The sequence below is a fragment of the Amblyomma americanum genome, chromosome 5 (genome assembly GCF_052857255.1).
Source record: "Amblyomma americanum isolate KBUSLIRL-KWMA chromosome 5, ASM5285725v1, whole genome shotgun sequence".
Lineage (NCBI taxonomy): Eukaryota > Metazoa > Arthropoda > Arachnida > Ixodida > Ixodidae > Amblyomma > Amblyomma americanum.
In genome coordinates this window covers 110368702-110383939 of record NC_135501.1, presented here as the reverse complement: position 1 = coordinate 110383939, position 15238 = coordinate 110368702, and the positions used below count along the sequence as shown (strand labels likewise).

General features: G+C 52.3%; 22 non-coding genes across 22 annotated transcripts; all 22 read left to right on the top strand.

Annotated features, from left to right (window-relative positions):
• The first annotated feature begins 198 nt into the window (after positions 1-198).
• On the top strand, positions 199-271 carry TRNAV-CAC (transfer RNA valine (anticodon CAC)). The gene has a single exon. It is a non-coding gene; the product is annotated as a tRNA-Val (tRNA).
• A 436-nt stretch (positions 272-707) lies between these two features.
• TRNAV-CAC (transfer RNA valine (anticodon CAC)) lies at positions 708-780 on the top strand. The gene has a single exon. It is a non-coding gene; the product is annotated as a tRNA-Val (tRNA).
• Positions 781-875: 95 nt separating this feature from the next.
• TRNAV-CAC (transfer RNA valine (anticodon CAC)) lies at positions 876-948 on the top strand. The gene has a single exon. It is a non-coding gene; the product is annotated as a tRNA-Val (tRNA).
• A 263-nt stretch (positions 949-1211) lies between these two features.
• TRNAV-CAC (transfer RNA valine (anticodon CAC)) lies at positions 1212-1284 on the top strand. Its single transcript has one exon. It is a non-coding gene; the product is annotated as a tRNA-Val (tRNA).
• A 95-nt stretch (positions 1285-1379) lies between these two features.
• Positions 1380-1452, top strand: TRNAV-CAC (transfer RNA valine (anticodon CAC)). Its single transcript has one exon. It is a non-coding gene; the product is annotated as a tRNA-Val (tRNA).
• A 95-nt stretch (positions 1453-1547) lies between these two features.
• Positions 1548-1620, top strand: TRNAV-CAC (transfer RNA valine (anticodon CAC)). Its single transcript has one exon. It is a non-coding gene; the product is annotated as a tRNA-Val (tRNA).
• Positions 1621-1715: 95 nt separating this feature from the next.
• Positions 1716-1788, top strand: TRNAV-CAC (transfer RNA valine (anticodon CAC)). Its single transcript has one exon. It is a non-coding gene; the product is annotated as a tRNA-Val (tRNA).
• A 769-nt stretch (positions 1789-2557) lies between these two features.
• TRNAV-CAC (transfer RNA valine (anticodon CAC)) lies at positions 2558-2630 on the top strand. Its single transcript has one exon. It is a non-coding gene; the product is annotated as a tRNA-Val (tRNA).
• A 607-nt stretch (positions 2631-3237) lies between these two features.
• On the top strand, positions 3238-3310 carry TRNAV-CAC (transfer RNA valine (anticodon CAC)). Its single transcript has one exon. It is a non-coding gene; the product is annotated as a tRNA-Val (tRNA).
• Positions 3311-3413: 103 nt separating this feature from the next.
• On the top strand, positions 3414-3486 carry TRNAV-CAC (transfer RNA valine (anticodon CAC)). Its single transcript has one exon. It is a non-coding gene; the product is annotated as a tRNA-Val (tRNA).
• A 101-nt stretch (positions 3487-3587) lies between these two features.
• TRNAV-CAC (transfer RNA valine (anticodon CAC)) lies at positions 3588-3660 on the top strand. Its single transcript has one exon. It is a non-coding gene; the product is annotated as a tRNA-Val (tRNA).
• Positions 3661-4950: 1290 nt separating this feature from the next.
• TRNAL-GAG (transfer RNA leucine (anticodon GAG)) lies at positions 4951-5025 on the top strand. The gene has a single exon. It is a non-coding gene; the product is annotated as a tRNA-Leu (tRNA).
• A 97-nt stretch (positions 5026-5122) lies between these two features.
• On the top strand, positions 5123-5195 carry TRNAV-CAC (transfer RNA valine (anticodon CAC)). Its single transcript has one exon. It is a non-coding gene; the product is annotated as a tRNA-Val (tRNA).
• A 269-nt stretch (positions 5196-5464) lies between these two features.
• On the top strand, positions 5465-5537 carry TRNAV-CAC (transfer RNA valine (anticodon CAC)). Its single transcript has one exon. It is a non-coding gene; the product is annotated as a tRNA-Val (tRNA).
• A 269-nt stretch (positions 5538-5806) lies between these two features.
• Positions 5807-5879, top strand: TRNAV-CAC (transfer RNA valine (anticodon CAC)). The gene has a single exon. It is a non-coding gene; the product is annotated as a tRNA-Val (tRNA).
• Positions 5880-5979: 100 nt separating this feature from the next.
• TRNAV-CAC (transfer RNA valine (anticodon CAC)) lies at positions 5980-6052 on the top strand. The gene has a single exon. It is a non-coding gene; the product is annotated as a tRNA-Val (tRNA).
• A 101-nt stretch (positions 6053-6153) lies between these two features.
• TRNAV-CAC (transfer RNA valine (anticodon CAC)) lies at positions 6154-6226 on the top strand. The gene has a single exon. It is a non-coding gene; the product is annotated as a tRNA-Val (tRNA).
• A 448-nt stretch (positions 6227-6674) lies between these two features.
• TRNAV-CAC (transfer RNA valine (anticodon CAC)) lies at positions 6675-6747 on the top strand. Its single transcript has one exon. It is a non-coding gene; the product is annotated as a tRNA-Val (tRNA).
• A 436-nt stretch (positions 6748-7183) lies between these two features.
• TRNAV-CAC (transfer RNA valine (anticodon CAC)) lies at positions 7184-7256 on the top strand. The gene has a single exon. It is a non-coding gene; the product is annotated as a tRNA-Val (tRNA).
• Positions 7257-8529: 1273 nt separating this feature from the next.
• TRNAV-CAC (transfer RNA valine (anticodon CAC)) lies at positions 8530-8602 on the top strand. Its single transcript has one exon. It is a non-coding gene; the product is annotated as a tRNA-Val (tRNA).
• A 611-nt stretch (positions 8603-9213) lies between these two features.
• Positions 9214-9286, top strand: TRNAV-CAC (transfer RNA valine (anticodon CAC)). Its single transcript has one exon. It is a non-coding gene; the product is annotated as a tRNA-Val (tRNA).
• A 1311-nt stretch (positions 9287-10597) lies between these two features.
• On the top strand, positions 10598-10670 carry TRNAV-CAC (transfer RNA valine (anticodon CAC)). The gene has a single exon. It is a non-coding gene; the product is annotated as a tRNA-Val (tRNA).
• The last annotated feature ends 4568 nt before the right edge of the window (positions 10671-15238 follow it).

The window sequence follows — 15238 nt, the reverse complement described above, 5'->3', positions numbered from 1 at the left end:
AAGAAATCGCTGCTTTCATTGCCGTTTCCGTGGTGTAGCGGTTATCACGTGCGCCTCACACGCGCAAGGTCCCCAGTTCGACCCCGTGCGGAAACATTGTTTTTAGTTTTTTTTTTAGCTATGTGCTCCCTGCGCATCAATTTTGGGCAGCGCGGTCAGAACCTCCAGAACAAACAAGAAATCGCTGCTTTCATTGCCGTTTCCGTGGTGTAGCGGTTATCACGTGCGCCTCACACGCGCAAGGTCCCCGGTTCGACCCCGTGCGGAAACATTGTTTTTAGTTTTTTTTTAGCTATGTGCTCCCTGCGCATCAATTTTGGGCAGCGCGGTCAGAACCTCCAGAACAAACAAGAAATCGCTGCTTTCATTCCCGTTTCCGTGGTGTAGCGGTTATCACGTGCGCCTCACACGCGCAAGGTCCAAGGTTCGACCCCGGGAGGAAACATTAGTTTTTTTTAGCTATGTGCTCCCTGCGCATCAATTTTGGGCAGCGCGGTCAGAACCTCCAGAACAAACAAGAAATCGCTGCTTTCATTCCCGTTTCCGTGGTGTAGCGGTTATCACGTGCGCCTCACACGCGCAAAGTCCCCGGTTCGACCCCGGGCCGAAACATTGGCTTTTTTTTAGCTATGTGCTCCCTGCGCATCAATTTTGGGCAGCGCAGTCAGAACCTCCAGAACAAACAAGAAATCGCTGCTTTCATTCCCGTTTCCGTGGTGTAGCGGTTATCACGTGCGCCTCACACGCGCAAGGTCCCCGGTTCGACCCCGGGCCGAAACATTGGCTTTTTTTTAGCTATGTGCTCCCTGCGCATCAATTTTGGGCAGCGCAGTCAGAACCTCCAGAACAAACAAGAAATCGCTGCTTTCATTCCCGTTTCCGTGGTGTAGCGGTTATCACGTGCGCCTCACACGCGCAAGGTCCCCGGTTCGACCCCGGGCCGAAACATTGGCTTTTTTTTAGCTATGTGCTCCCTGCGCATCAATTTTGGGCAGCGCAGTCAGAACCTCCAGAACAAACAAGAAATCGCTGCTTTCATTCCCGTTTCCGTGGTGTAGCGGTTATCACGTGCGCCTCACACGCGCAAAGTCCCCGGTTCGACCCCGGGCCGAAACATTGGCTTTTTTTTAGCTATGTGCTCCCTGCGCATCAATTTTGGGCAGCGCAGTCAGAACCTCCAGAACAAACAAGAAATCGCTGCTTTCATTCCCGTTTCCGTGGTGTAGCGGTTATCACGTGCGCCTCACACGCGCAAGGTCCCCGGTTCGACCCCGGGCCGAAACATTGGCTTTTTTTTAGCTATGTGCTCCCTGCGCATCAATTTTGGGCAGCGCAGTCAGAACCTCCAGAACAAACAAGAAATCGCTGCTTTCATTCCCGTTTCCGTGGTGTAGCGGTTATCACGTGCGCCTCACACGCGCAAGGTCCCCGGTTCGACCCCGGGCCGAAACATTGGCTTTTTTTTAGCTATGTGCTCCCTGCGCATCAATTTTGGGCAGCGCAGTCAGAACCTCCAGAACAAACAAGAAATCGCTGCTTTCATTCCCGTTTCCGTGGTGTAGCGGTTATCACGTGCGCCTCACACGCGCAAGGTCCCCGGTTCGACCCCGGGCCGAAACATTGGCTTTTTTTTAGCTATGTGCTCCCTGCGCATCAATTTTGGGCAGCGCAGTCAGAACCTCCAGAACAAACAAGAAATCGCTGCTTTCATTCCCGTTTCCGTGGTGTAGCGGTTATCACGTGCGCCTCACACGCGCAAGGTCCCCGGTTCGACCCCGGGCCGAAACATTGGCTTTTTTTTAGCTATGTGCTCCCTGCGCATCAATTTTGGGCAGCGCAGTCAGAACCTCCAGAACAAACAAGAAATCGCTGCTTTCATTCCCGTTTCCGTGGTGTAGCGGTTATCACGTGCGCCTCACACGCGCAAAGTCCCCGGTTCGACCCCGGGCCGAAACATCGGCTTTTTTTTAGCTATGTGCTCCCTGCGCATCAATTTTGGGCAGCGCAGTCAGAACCTCCAGAACAAACAAGAAATCGCTGCTTTCATTCCCGTTTCCGTGGTGTAGCGGTTATCACGTGCGCCTCACACGCGCAAAGTCCCCGGTTCGACCCCGGGCCGAAACATTGGCTTTTTTTTAGCTATGTGCTCCCTGCGCATCAATTTTGGGCAGCGCAGTCAGAACCTCCACAACAAACAAGAAATCGCTGCTTTCATTCCCGTTTCCGTGGTGTAGCGGTTATCACGTGCGCCTCACACGCGCAAAGTCCCCGGTTCGACCCCGGGCCGAAACATTGGTGTTTTTTTTTAGCTATGTGCTCCCTGCGCATCAATTTTGGGCAGCGCAGTCAGAACCTCCACAACAAACAAGAAATCGCTGCTTTCATTCCCGTTTCCGTGGTGTAGCGGTTATCACGTGCGCCTCACACGCGCAAAGTCCCCGGTTCGACCCCGGGCCGAAACATTGGCTTTTTTTTAGCTATGTGCTCCCTGCGCATCAATTTTGGGCAGCGCAGTCAGAACCTCCAGAACAAACAAGAAATCGCTGCTTTCATTCCCGTTTCCGTGGTGTAGCGGTTATCACGTGCGCCTCACACGCGCAAGGTCCCCGGTTCGACCCCGGGCGGAAAAATTGGTTTTTTCGTTAGCTATGTGCACCCTGCGCATCAATTTTGGGTAGTCGCGGTCACAACCCCCAGAACAAACAAGAAATCCCTGGTTTCGTTCCCGTTTCCGTGGTGTAGCGGTTATCACGTGCGCCTCACACGCGCAAGGTCCAAGGTTCGACCCCGGGAGGAAACATTAGTTTTTTTTAGCTATGTGCACCCACTGCATCAGTTTTGGGCAGTCGCGGTCACAACCCCCAGAACAAACAAGAAATCCCTGGCTTCATTCCCGTTTCCGTGGTGTAGCGGTTATCACGCGCGCCTCACACGCGCAAGGTCCCCGGTTCGACCCCGTGCGGAAACATTGTTTTTAGTTTTTTTTTAACTATGTGCTCCCTGCGCATCAATTTTGGGCAGCGCGGTCAGAACCTCCAGAACAAACAAGAAATCGCTGCTTTCATTCCCGTTTCCGTGGTGTAGCGGTTATCACGTGCTTCTCACACGCGCAAGGTCCAAGGTTCGACCCCGGGAGGAAACATTAGTTTTTTTTTAGCTATGTGCTCTCTGCGCATCAATTTTGGGCAGCGCGGTCAGAACCTCCAGAACAAACAAGAAATCGCTGCTTTCATTCCCGTTTCCGTGGTGTAGCGGTTATCACGTGCGCCTCACACGCGCAAGGTCCCCGGTTCGACCCCGTGCGGAAACATTGTTTTTAGTTTTTTTTTTTAGCTATGTGCTCCCTGCGCATCAATTTTGAGCAGCGCGGTCAGAACCTCCAGAACAAACAAGAAATCGCTGCTTTCATTGCCGTTTCCGTGGTGTAGCGGTTATCACGTGCGCCTCACACGCGCAAGGTCCCCGGTTCGACCCCGTGCGGAAACATTGTTTTTAGTTTTTTTTTAGCTATGTGCTCCCTGCGCATCAATTTTGGGCAGCGCGGTCAGAACCTCCAGAACAAACAAGAAATCGCTGCTTTCATTGCCGTTTCCGTGGTGTAGCGGTTATCACGTGCGCCTCACACGCGCAAGGTCCCCGGTTCGACCCCGTGCGGAAACATTGTTTTTAGTTTTTTTTTAGCTATGTGCTCCCTGCGCATCAATTTTGGGCAGCGCGGTCAGAACCTCCAGAACAAACAAGAAATCGCTGCTTTCATTCCCGTTTCCGTGGTGTAGCGGTTATCACGTTCGCCTCACACGCGCAAGGTCCAAGGTTCGACGCCGTGCGGAAACATTGTTTTTAGTTTTTTTTTAGCTATGTGCTCCCTGCGCATCAATTTTGGGCAGCGCGGTCAGAACCTCCAGAACAAACAAGAAATCGCTGCTTTCATTGCCGTTTCCGTGGTGTAGCGGTTATCACGTGCGCCTCACACGCGCAAGGTCCCCAGTTCGACCCCGTGCGGAAACATTGTTTTTAGTTTTTTTTTAGCTATGTGCTCCCTGCGCATCAATTTTGGGCAGCGCGGTCAGAACCTCCAGAACAAACAAGAAATCGCTGCTTTCATTCCCGTTTCCGTGGTGTAGCGGTTATCACGTGCGCCTCACACGCGCAAAGTCCCCGGTTCGACCCCGGGCCGAAACATTGGCTTTTTTTTAGCTATGTGCTCCCTGCGCATCAATTTTGGGCAGCGCAGTCAGAACCTCCAGAACAAACAAGAAATCGCTGCTTTCATTCCCGTTTCCGTGGTGTAGCGGTTATCACGTGCGCCTCACACGCGCAAAGTCCCCGGTTCGACCCCGGGCCGAAACATTGGCTTTTTTTTTAGCTATGTGCTCCCTGCGCATCAATTTTGGGCAGCGCAGTCAGAACCTCCAGAACAAACAAGAAATCGCTGCTTTCATTCCCGTTTCCGTGGTGTAGCGGTTATCACGTGCGCCTCACACGCGCAAAGTCCCCGGTTCGACCCCGGGCCGAAACATTGGCTTTTTTTTAGCTATGTGCTCCCTGCGCATCAATTTTGGGCAGCGCAGTCAGAACCTCCACAACAAACAAGAAATCGCTGCTTTCATTCCCGTTTCCGTGGTGTAGCGGTTATCACGTGCGCCTCACACGCGCAAAGTCCCCGGTTCGACCCCGGGCCGAAACATTGGTGTTTTTTTAGCTATGTGCTCCCTGCGCATCAATTTTGGGCAGCGCAGTCAGAACCTCCACAACAAACAAGAAATCGCTGCTTTCATTCCCGTTTCCGTGGTGTAGCGGTTATCACGTGCGCCTCACACGCGCAAAGTCCCCGGTTCGACCCCGGGCCGAAACATTGGCTTTTTTTTAGCTATGTGCTCCCTGCGCATCAATTTTGGGCAGCGCAGTCAGAACCTCCAGAACAAACAAGAAATCGCTGCTTTCATTCCCGTTTCCGTGGTGTAGCGGTTATCACGTGCGCCTGAGACACGCGCAAGGTCCCCGGTTCGACCCCGGGCGGAAAAATTGGTTTTTTCGTTAGCTATGTGCACCCTGCGCATCAATTTTGGGTAGTCGCGGTCACAACCCCCAGAACAAACAAGAAATCCCTGGTTTCGTTCCCGTTTCCGTGGTGTAGCGGTTATCACGTGCGCCTCACACGCGCAAGGTCCCCGGTTCGACCCCGTGCGGAAACATTGTTTTTAGTTTTTTTTTAGCTATGTTCTCCCTGCGCATCAATTTTGGGCAGCGCGGTCAGAACCTCCAGAACAAACAAGAAAGCGCTGCTTTCATTGCGGTTTCCGTGGTGTAGCGGTTATCACGTGCGCCTCACACGCGCAAGGTCCAAGGTTCGACCCCGGGAGGAAACATTAGTTTTTTTTAGCTATGTGCACCCACTGCATCAGTTTTGGGCAGTCGCGGTCACAACCCCCAGAACAAACAAGAAATCCCTGGCTTCATTCCCGTTTCCGTGGTGTAGCGGTTATCACGTGCGCCTCACACGCGCAAGGTCCCCGGTTCGACCCCGTGCGGAAACATTGTTTTTAGTTTTTTTTCAGCTATGTGCTCCCTGCGCATCAATTTTGGGCAGCGCGGTCAGAACCTCCAGAACAAACAAGAAATCGCTGCTTTCATTCCCGTTTCCGTGGTGTAGCGGTTATCACGTGCTCCTCACACGCGCAAGGTCCAAGGTTCGACCCCGGGAGGAAACATTAGTTTTTTTTTAGCTATGTGCTCTCTGCGCATCAATTTTGGGCAGCGCGGTCAGAACCTCCAGAACAAACAAGAAATCGCTGCTTTCATTCCCGTTTCCGTGGTGTAGCGGTTATCACGTGCGCCTCACACGCGCAAGGTCCCCGGTTCGACCCCGTGCGGAAACATTGTTTTTAGTTTTTTTTAGCTATGTGCTCCCTGCGCATCAATTTTGAGCAGCGCGGTCAGAACCTCCAGAACAAACAAGAAATCGCTGCTTTCATTGCCGTTTCCGTGGTGTAGCGGTTATCACGTGCGCCTCACACGCGCAAGGTCCCCGGTTCGACCCCGTGCGGAAACATTGTTTTTAGTTTTTTTTTAGCTATGTGCTCCCTGCGCATCAATTTTGGGCAGCGCGGTCAGAACCTCCAGAACAAACAAGAAATCGCTGCTTTCATTGCCGTTTCCGTGGTGTAGCGGTTATCACGTGCGCCTCACACGCGCAAGGTCCCCGGTTCGACCCCGTGCGGAAACATTGTTTTTAGTTTTTTTTTAGCTATGTGCTCCCTGCGCATCAATTTTGGGCAGCGCGGTCAGAACCTCCAGAACAAACAAGAAATCGCTGCTTTCATTCCCGTTTCCGTGGTGTAGCGGTTATCACGTTCGCCTCACACGCGCAAGGTCCAAGGTTCGACGCCGTGCGGAAACATTGTTTTTAGTTTTTTTAGCTATGTGCTCCCTGCGCATCAATTTTGGGCAGCGCGGTCAGAACCTCCAGAACAAACAAGAAATCGCTGCTTTCATTGCCGTTTCCGTGGTGTAGCGGTTATCACGTGCGCCTCACACGCGCAAGGTCCCCAGTTCGACCCCGTGCGGAAACATTGTTTTTAGTTTTTTTTTTAGCTATGTGCTCCCTGCGCATCAATTTTGGGCAGCGCGGTCAGAACCTCCAGAACAAACAAGAAATCGCTGCTTTCATTGCCGTTTCCGTGGTGTAGCGGTTATCACGTGCGCCTCACACGCGCAAGGTCCCCGGTTCGACCCCGTGCGGAAACATTGTTTTTAGTTTTTTTTTAGCTATGTGCTCCCTGCGCATCAATTTTGGGCAGCGCGGTCAGAACCTCCAGAACAAACAAGAAATCGCTGCTTTCATTCCCGTTTCCGTGGTGTAGCGGTTATCACGTGCGCCTCACACGCGCAAGGTCCAAGGTTCGACCCCGGGAGGAAACATTAGTTTTTTTTAGCTATGTGCTCCCTGCGCATCAATTTTGGGCAGCGCGGTCAGAACCTCCAGAACAAACAAGAAATCGCTGCTTTCATTCCCGTTTCCGTGGTGTAGCGGTTATCACGTGCGCCTCACACGCGCAAAGTCCCCGGTTCGACCCCGGGCCGAAACATTGGCTTTTTTTTAGCTATGTGCTCCCTGCGCATCAATTTTGGGCAGCGCAGTCAGAACCTCCAGAACAAACAAGAAATCGCTGCTTTCATTCCCGTTTCCGTGGTGTAGCGGTTATCACGTGCGCCTCACACGCGCAAGGTCCCCGGTTCGACCCCGGGCCGAAACATTGGCTTTTTTTTAGCTATGTGCTCCCTGCGCATCAATTTTGGGCAGCGCAGTCAGAACCTCCAGAACAAACAAGAAATCGCTGCTTTCATTCCCGTTTCCGTGGTGTAGCGGTTATCACGTGCGCCTCACACGCGCAATGTCCCCGGTTCGACCCCGGGCCGAAACATTGGCTTTTTTTTAGCTATGTGCTCCCTGCGCATCAATTTTGGGCAGCGCAGTCAGAACCTCCAGAACAAACAAGAAATCGCTGCTTTCATTCCCGTTTCCGTGGTGTAGCGGTTATCACGTGCGCCTCACACGCGCAATGTCCCCGGTTCGACCCCGGGCCGAAACATTGGCTTTTTTTTAGCTATGTGCTCCCTGCGCATCAATTTTGGGCAGCGCAGTCAGAACCTCCAGAACAAACAAGAAATCGCTGCTTTCATTCCCGTTTCCGTGGTGTAGCGGTTATCACGTGCGCCTCACACGCGCAAAGTCCACGGTTCGACCCCGGGCCGAAACATTGGCTTTTTTTTAGCTATGTGCTCCCTGCGCATCAATTTTGGGCAGCGCAGTCAGAACCTCCAGAACAAACAAGAAATCGCTGCTTTCATTCCCGTTTCCGTGGTGTAGCGGTTATCACGTGCGCCTCACACGCGCAAAGTCCCCGGTTCGACCCCGGGCCGAAACATTGGCTTTTTTTTAGCTATGTGCTCCCTGCGCATCAATTTTGGGCAGCGCAGTCAGAACCTCCAGAACAAACAAGAAATCGCTGCATTCATTCCCGTTTCCGTGGTGTAGCGGTTATCACGTGCGCCTCACACGCGCAAAGTCCCCGGTTCGACCCCGGGCCGAAACATTGGCTTTTTTTTAGCTATGTGCTCCCTGCGCATCAATTTTGGGCAGCGCAGTCAGAACCTCCAGAACAAACAAGAAATCGCTGCTTTCATTCCCGTTTCCGTGGTGTAGCGGTTATCACGTGCGCCTCACACGCGCAAAGTCCCCGGTTCGACCCCGGGCCGAAACATTGGCTTTTTTTTAGCTATGTGCTCCCTGCGCATCAATTTTGGGCAGCGCAGTCAGAACCTCCAGAACAAACAAGAAATCGCTGCATTCATTCCCGTTTCCGTGGTGTAGCGGTTATCACGTGCGCCTCACACGCGCAAGGTCCCCGGTTCGGCCCCGGGCGGAAAAATTGGTTTTTTCGTTAGCTATGTGCACCCTGCGCATCAATTTTGGGTAGTCGCGGTCACAACCCCCAGAACAAACAAGAAATCCCTGGTTTCGTTCCCGTTTCCGTGGTGTAGCGGTTATCACGTGCGCCTCACACGCGCAAGGTCCCCGGTTCGACCCCGTGCGGAAACATTGTTTTTAGTTTTTTTTTAGCTATGTTCTCCCTGCGCATCAATTTTGGGCAGCGCGGTCAGAACCTCCAGAACAAACAAGAAATCGCTGCTTTCATTGCGGTTTCCGTGGTGTAGCGGTTATCACGTGCGCCTCACACGCGCAAGGTCCAAGGTTCGACCCCGGGAGGAAACATTAGTTTTTTTTAGCTATGTGCACCCACTGCATCAGTTTTGGGCAGTCGCGGTCACAACCCCCAGAACAAACAAGAAATCCCTGGCTTCATTCCCGTTTCCGTGGTGTAGCGGTTATCACGTGCGCCTCACACGCGCAAGGTCCCCGGTTCGACCCCATGCGGAAACATTGTTTTTAGTTTTTTTTTAGCTATGTGCTCCCTGCGCATCAATTTTGGGCAGCGCGGTCAGAACCTCCAGAACAAACAAGAAATCGCTGCTTTCATTCCCGTTTCCGTGGTGTAGCGGTTATCACGTGCTCCTCACACGCGCAAGGTCCAAGGTTCGACCCCGGGAGGAAACATTAGTTTTTTTTTAGCTATGTGCTCTCTGCGCATCAATTTTGGGCAGCGCGGTCAGAACCTCCAGAACAAACAAGAAATCGCTGCTTTCATTCCCGTTTCCGTGGTGTAGCGGTTATCACGTGCGCCTCACACGCGCAAGGTCCCCGGTTCGACCCCGTGCGGAAACATTGTTTTTAGTTTTTTTTTAGCTATGTGCTCCCTGCGCATCAATTTTGAGCAGCGCGGTCAGAACCTCCAGAACAAACAAGAAATCGCTGCTTTCATTGCCGTTTCCGTGGTGTAGCGGTTATCACGTGCGCCCCACACGCGCAAGGTCCCCGGTTCGACCCCGTGCGGAAACATTGTTTTTAGTTTTTTTTTAGCTATGTGCTCCCTGCGCATCAATTTTGGGCAGCGCGGTCAGGACCTCCAGAACAAACAAGAAATCGCTGCTTTCATTGCCGTTTCCGTGGTGTAGCATTTATCACGTGCGCCTCACACGCGCAAGGTCCCCGGTTCGACCCCGTGCGGAAACATTGTTTCTAGTTTTTTTTTAGCTATGTGCTCCCTGCGCATCAATTTTGGGCAGCGCGGTCAGAACCTCCAGAACAAACAAGAAATCGCTGCTTTCATTCCCGTTTCCGTGGTGTAGCGGTTATCACGTTCGCCTCACACGCGCAAGGTCCAAGGTTCGACGCCGTGCGGAAACATTGTTTTTAGTTTTTTTTTAGCTATGTGCTCCCTGCGCATCAATTTTGGGCAGCGCGGTCAGAACCTCCAGAACAAACAAGAAATCGCTGCTTTCATTGCCGTTTCCGTGGTGTAGCGGTTATCACGTGCGCCTCACACGCGCAAGGTCCCCAGTTCGACCCCGTGCGGAAACATTGTTTTTAGTTTTTTTTTAGCTATGTGCTCCCTGCGCATCAATTTTGGGCAGCGCGGTCAGAACCTCCAGAACAAACAAGAAATCGCTGCTTTCATTGCCGTTTCCGTGGTGTAGCGGTTATCACGTGCACCTCACACGCGCAAGGTCCCCGGTTCGACCCCGTGCGGAAACATTGTTTTTAGTTTTTTTTTAGCTATGTGCTCCCTGCGCATCAATTTTGGGCAGCGCGGTCAGAACCTCCAGAACAAACAAGAAATCGCTGCTTTCATTCCCGTTTCCGTGGTGTAGCGGTTATCACGTGCGCCTCACACGCGCATGGTCCAAGGTTCGACCCCGGGAGGAAACATTAGTTTTTTTTAGCTATGTGCTCCCTGCGCATCAATTTTGGGCAGCGCGGTCAGAACCTCCAGAACAAACAAGAAATCCCTGCTTTCATTCCCGTTTTCGTGGTGTAGCGTTTATTACGTGCGCCTCACACGCGCAAGGTCCCCGGTTCGACCCCGTGCGGAAACATTGTTTTTAGTTTTTTTTAGCTATGTGCTCCCTGCGCATCAATTTTGGGCAGCGCGGTCAGAACCTCGAGAACAAACAAGAAATCGCTGCTTTCATTGCCGTTTCCGTGGTGTAGCGGTTATCACGTGCGCCTCACACGCGCAAGGTCCCCGGTTCGACCCCGTGCGGAAACATTGTTTTTAGTTTTTTTTTAGCTATGTGCTCCCTGCGCATCAATTTTGGGCAGCGCGGTCAGAACCTCCAGAACAAACAAGAAATCGCTGCTTTCATTCCCGTTTCCGTGGTGTAGCGGTTATCACGTTCGCCTCACACGCGCAAGGTCCAAGGTTCGACGCCGTGCGGAAACATTCTTTTTAGTTTTTTTTTAGCTATGTGCTCCCTGCGCATCAATTTTGGGCAGCGCGGTCAGAACCTCCAGAACAAACAAGAAATCGCTGCTTTCATTGCCGTTTCCGTGGTGTAGCGGTTATCACGTGCGCCTCACACGCGCAAAGTCCCCGGTTCGACCCCGGGCCGAAACATTGGCTTTTTTTAGCTATGTGCTCCCTGCGCATCAATTTTGGGCAGCGCAGTCAGAACCTCCAGAACAAACAAGAAATCGCTGCTTTCATTCCCGTTTCCGTGGTGTAGCGGTTATCACGTGCGCCTCACACGCGCAAAGTCCCCGGTTCGACCCCGGGCCGAAACATTGGCTTTTTTTTAGCTATGTGCTCCCTGCGCATCAATTTTGGGCAGCGCAGTCAGAACCTCCAGAACAAACAAGAAATCGCTGCTTTCATTCCCGTTTCCGTGGTGTAGCGGTTATCACGTGCGCCTCACACGCGCAATGTCCCCGGTTCGACCCCGGGCCGAAACATTGGCTTTTTTTTAGCTATGTGCTCCCTGCGCATCAATTTTGGGCAGCGCAGTCAGAACCTCCAGAACAAACAAGAAATCGCTGCTTTCATTCCCGTTTCCGTGGTGTAGCGGTTATCACGTGCGCCTCACACGCGCAAAGTCCCCGGTTTGACCCCGGGCCGAAACATTGGCTTTTTTTTAGCTATGTGCTCCCTGCGCATCAATTTTGGGCAGCGCAGTCAGAACCTCCAGAACAAACAAGAAATCGCTGCATTCATTCCCGTTTCCGTGGTGTAGCGGTTATCACGTGCGCCTCACACGCGCAAAGTCCCCGGTTCGACCCCGGGCCGAAACATTGGCTTTTTTTTAGCTATGTGCTCCCTGCGCATCAATTTTGGGCAGCGCAGTCAGAACCTCCAGAACAAACAAGAAATCGCTGCTTTCATTCCCGTTTCCGTGGTGTAGCGGTTATCACGTGCGCCTCACACGCGCAAAGTCCCCGGTTCGACCCCGGGCCGAAACATTGGCTTTTTTTTAGCTATGTGCTCCCTGCGCATCAATTTTGGGCAGCGCGGTCCGAACCTCCAGAACTAACCAAGAAATCGCTGCTTTCACTCCCGTTTCCGTGGTGTAGCGGGGATTCGACTTCCGGCCACCGAGCGTGACGGACGTGCGATGACGGGCTCCGTTGGAGCAGCTACAGCGGTCATGTCTGGCCGCGGAAACAGGGCTTTTGCCTCGGATGAAGAGTATCAGGTGATTCTGCCTACCCTTCCTACAGGACGTGTGGTGTTGAACACAGTTTTTTTGCACGCTGACGTGCGGGCCCGTCCTTATCGGGTCGAAGATTTCAGGGATGCGCTGGCTCAGCTGATGCTGCTCCCCGAGGTTATCGCCTTGGGGGCGTATCGCATGAGCCATGTATGGGCTATTACTTTCGCGAGTGCTGAGGCGGTGACGAAAATTCTTTCTGCCGGAGACCTGAAAGTCAAGGACCGCCGCTGTCTCGTCATCGACCCGGCAAACCAGGACGTCCGCGTCAAGCTGCACTGGCTGCTGCACAACGTGCCCGACGAAGACGTGAGGGTAGCCTTTGCTCCGTACGGCAAGGTGAGCGAAGTCTCCAAGGAGCGGTGGCGCGTCCAGGGTGTCGCCAGCAAGGGGTCGACGACACGCTTGGTTTCATTGAAAATGAACCCTGGCGTGAAGCTGGAAGACCTCCCTCACGAAGTCAGGGTTGGCGGTGAGCTGGCTCTCGTGGTTGTACCGGGCAGAGCTCCGCTGTGTCTGCGCTGCCACGGTACTGGGCACATTCGCCGTGAGTGCAAGGTTCCACGAGGCGGCGCCTGTCGTCGCTACGGGCACGAAGAAAGCAGCTGCGTACGCACGTACGCGAGTGCTGCCGTCCCAGTCAACACTGACATTTCGTCCGAACTTGTCATGGACGAGGCTGACGCGGAAGACGCTGCAGCAGAGGCAGGGGACAGCGTGGAGAAGGCCCCTGCTGTGCCCTCTACGGAGATATCCACAAGCGTAGAGGAGCCCAGCAGTAAGCGGCAGCAACAGGTAGCGCAGCCTGCAGAAGTCAAGGCGCCAACGGACGAAGTCTTGAGCGGTGGGGCGTCAGCTCCTGTCGTTCCCCAGCATGGTGACAGCATGGAAGTGTCACATGCATCAGCCAGCAACCAAGCAGGGAAGCGACCGCACGAGCACAGTGCGAATGGAGAGCCCAAAGTGAGCGAAGGCGACGAGCCGCCGCAGAAGACTGTTGGTGTCAGGCGACCGACGTTGAAACCGCGGCCGAATGTACAGGCCGATCAACGAGCGGCGGCTAAGCCGCCGCCTTAGTTGGAGTGAGTGCCCTGTGAGTGGTTTCTGTGGGCGTGAGATGGCCTTTTTCGGTAACAGACTGCATGGGCTGATTTTCCAGTCCATACGCAAGAGGCACTTGTGCAAGAGACTTTGGATTACCGGCACCGCACCCATCGAGCACCTCAGATTATGCAAGTCACCCGCACCGTCGCCTTGTGTCCCGAGGTATGCACCATATGGCTCCTGTACCTAAACTAGATGGCTTCTACACCTCTTAGAGCGTTGCGCATTGCAACAATTAATGTCAGGGGACTGGCTTCCAAGAAGCGTCAGTACCAGCTAAGCCGGCTGTTCGTTGATAATGACCTAGACATAATAGCCGTACAGGAGACGAAAGTCGAAAGACAGGAACAGGCGGACCTCATGGTGCAGCCTTTTACGGCACGCTACAATGTTTGTGTGTGCCATTCTTCTGGCACATCGGGCGGTTGTGCTGTATTTATTCGGAATTCTCTGGGGATTGTCGAGCAGAATTTAACTGTGTGTCAAACTGGCCGTTTGGTTGTAGTGGATTTTTTTTATTGCAATTTGCTATGGAGAGTCATATGCGTGTATGCTCCTAACAGGGAGAACGAGCGCAAGGAATTTTTTGAGCGCGTTGAACAATATGTGTGCTGTGAGCGGTTAATTGTGCTTTTGGGCGACTTTAACTGCGTTTGTAAAGCAGAGGATAGAATTACAAAAAGACTCCTTCGTGACAAAAGTGCGGAATTGTTGAATTCGATTGTGCAAGAAAATGGTTTAGATGATGTTGCTGAAGTTCCTTCGGTAGCGCCGCATTTTACTCACTTCCAGGGTGAAAGTCACGCGAGACATGACAGAGCGTATGTGTCGCTTGATCTGATTCCTTTGTGCAATAGCTACGAGGTAAAACACATGTCTTTTACCGACCACAGCTTAGTTACGTTTACCCTGGGGAACAAAGACAAGAAATCTCGTTTCTCGTGGGACCTCTGGAAGTTTAACGCACAATTACTCGAGGATGAACGCTTTGACATTAAAGTTAATGAATGCATTAAAGCATTGCTATCAGCAGAGCCTGGGAACTGGGTAATTAGGTGGGAAGATTTCAAAGAACAAGTGAAAATAAACGCGATTGAAAGGGCAAGCATCATATGCCACGATAAACGTGTTAAAGAAAAAGAACTACATTGCCAACTTGACTTGCTCGTAAGCCTGGAAAGTTCCCAGCCGGGAAGATACAAGAAAGAAATAAGAGATACAAAAAGTAAACTTGAGATTATCGAAAAAGACAAGTATACAGCTGCCATGATACGGGCCCGTGCTGAACGTCTCTGGCTTGACCAAGTACCTACTAAACGCTCGCTTAGTGACGAAAAGAAGTACGCGACTCAGAACGAAGTAAGACAAATCAGGTACAGAAACGAGGTAACGAATGATAGCAAAGTGATTCAGTTGGCGTTTGTTGACCAGTATCGAGAATTGCTTGGGCGGCGACGGCTTGAAGAAGAGGGGTTTGCAAACACGTTCTTGTCCCGTATGCCAAAACTAGGAGACGATATAAAACAAGGGCTGGAGGTACCAATCAGCGTAAGCGAAGTGGGAAGAGCAATCGAAGAGCTGAGTGCCGGAAAATCTCCCGGTCCTGACGGCTTAGGTAGTGAATTTTATAAGAAGTTCAAAGCCGAACTCACCCAAGCTCTCCACTGCGTCTTCACCGAAATTTATGAGACAAAGAAAATGCCACCATCATTTAAAACAGCACACGTGGTTTTAATACCCAAGAGTGAGGACCAGGCTAAACTTCTGTCCGTTGGGGCTTATCGGCCGATAAGCCTAACCAACGTTGACTATAAAGTGTTTATGAAGATTCTTGCCAACAGACTGCAAAAGGTCATAAAGGACCTTGTAGGGCCCCACCAAACGTGCGGTATTAAAGGTCGCACCATTGGAACAAATGTGCACATTGCCAGAACTGTTCTTGAATGCTGCGATGCCTTCGGGGGCCGAGTTGCCATGATACAGCTTGACCTTGCAAAGGCCTTCGATCGAGTGTCGCACGACATTCTTT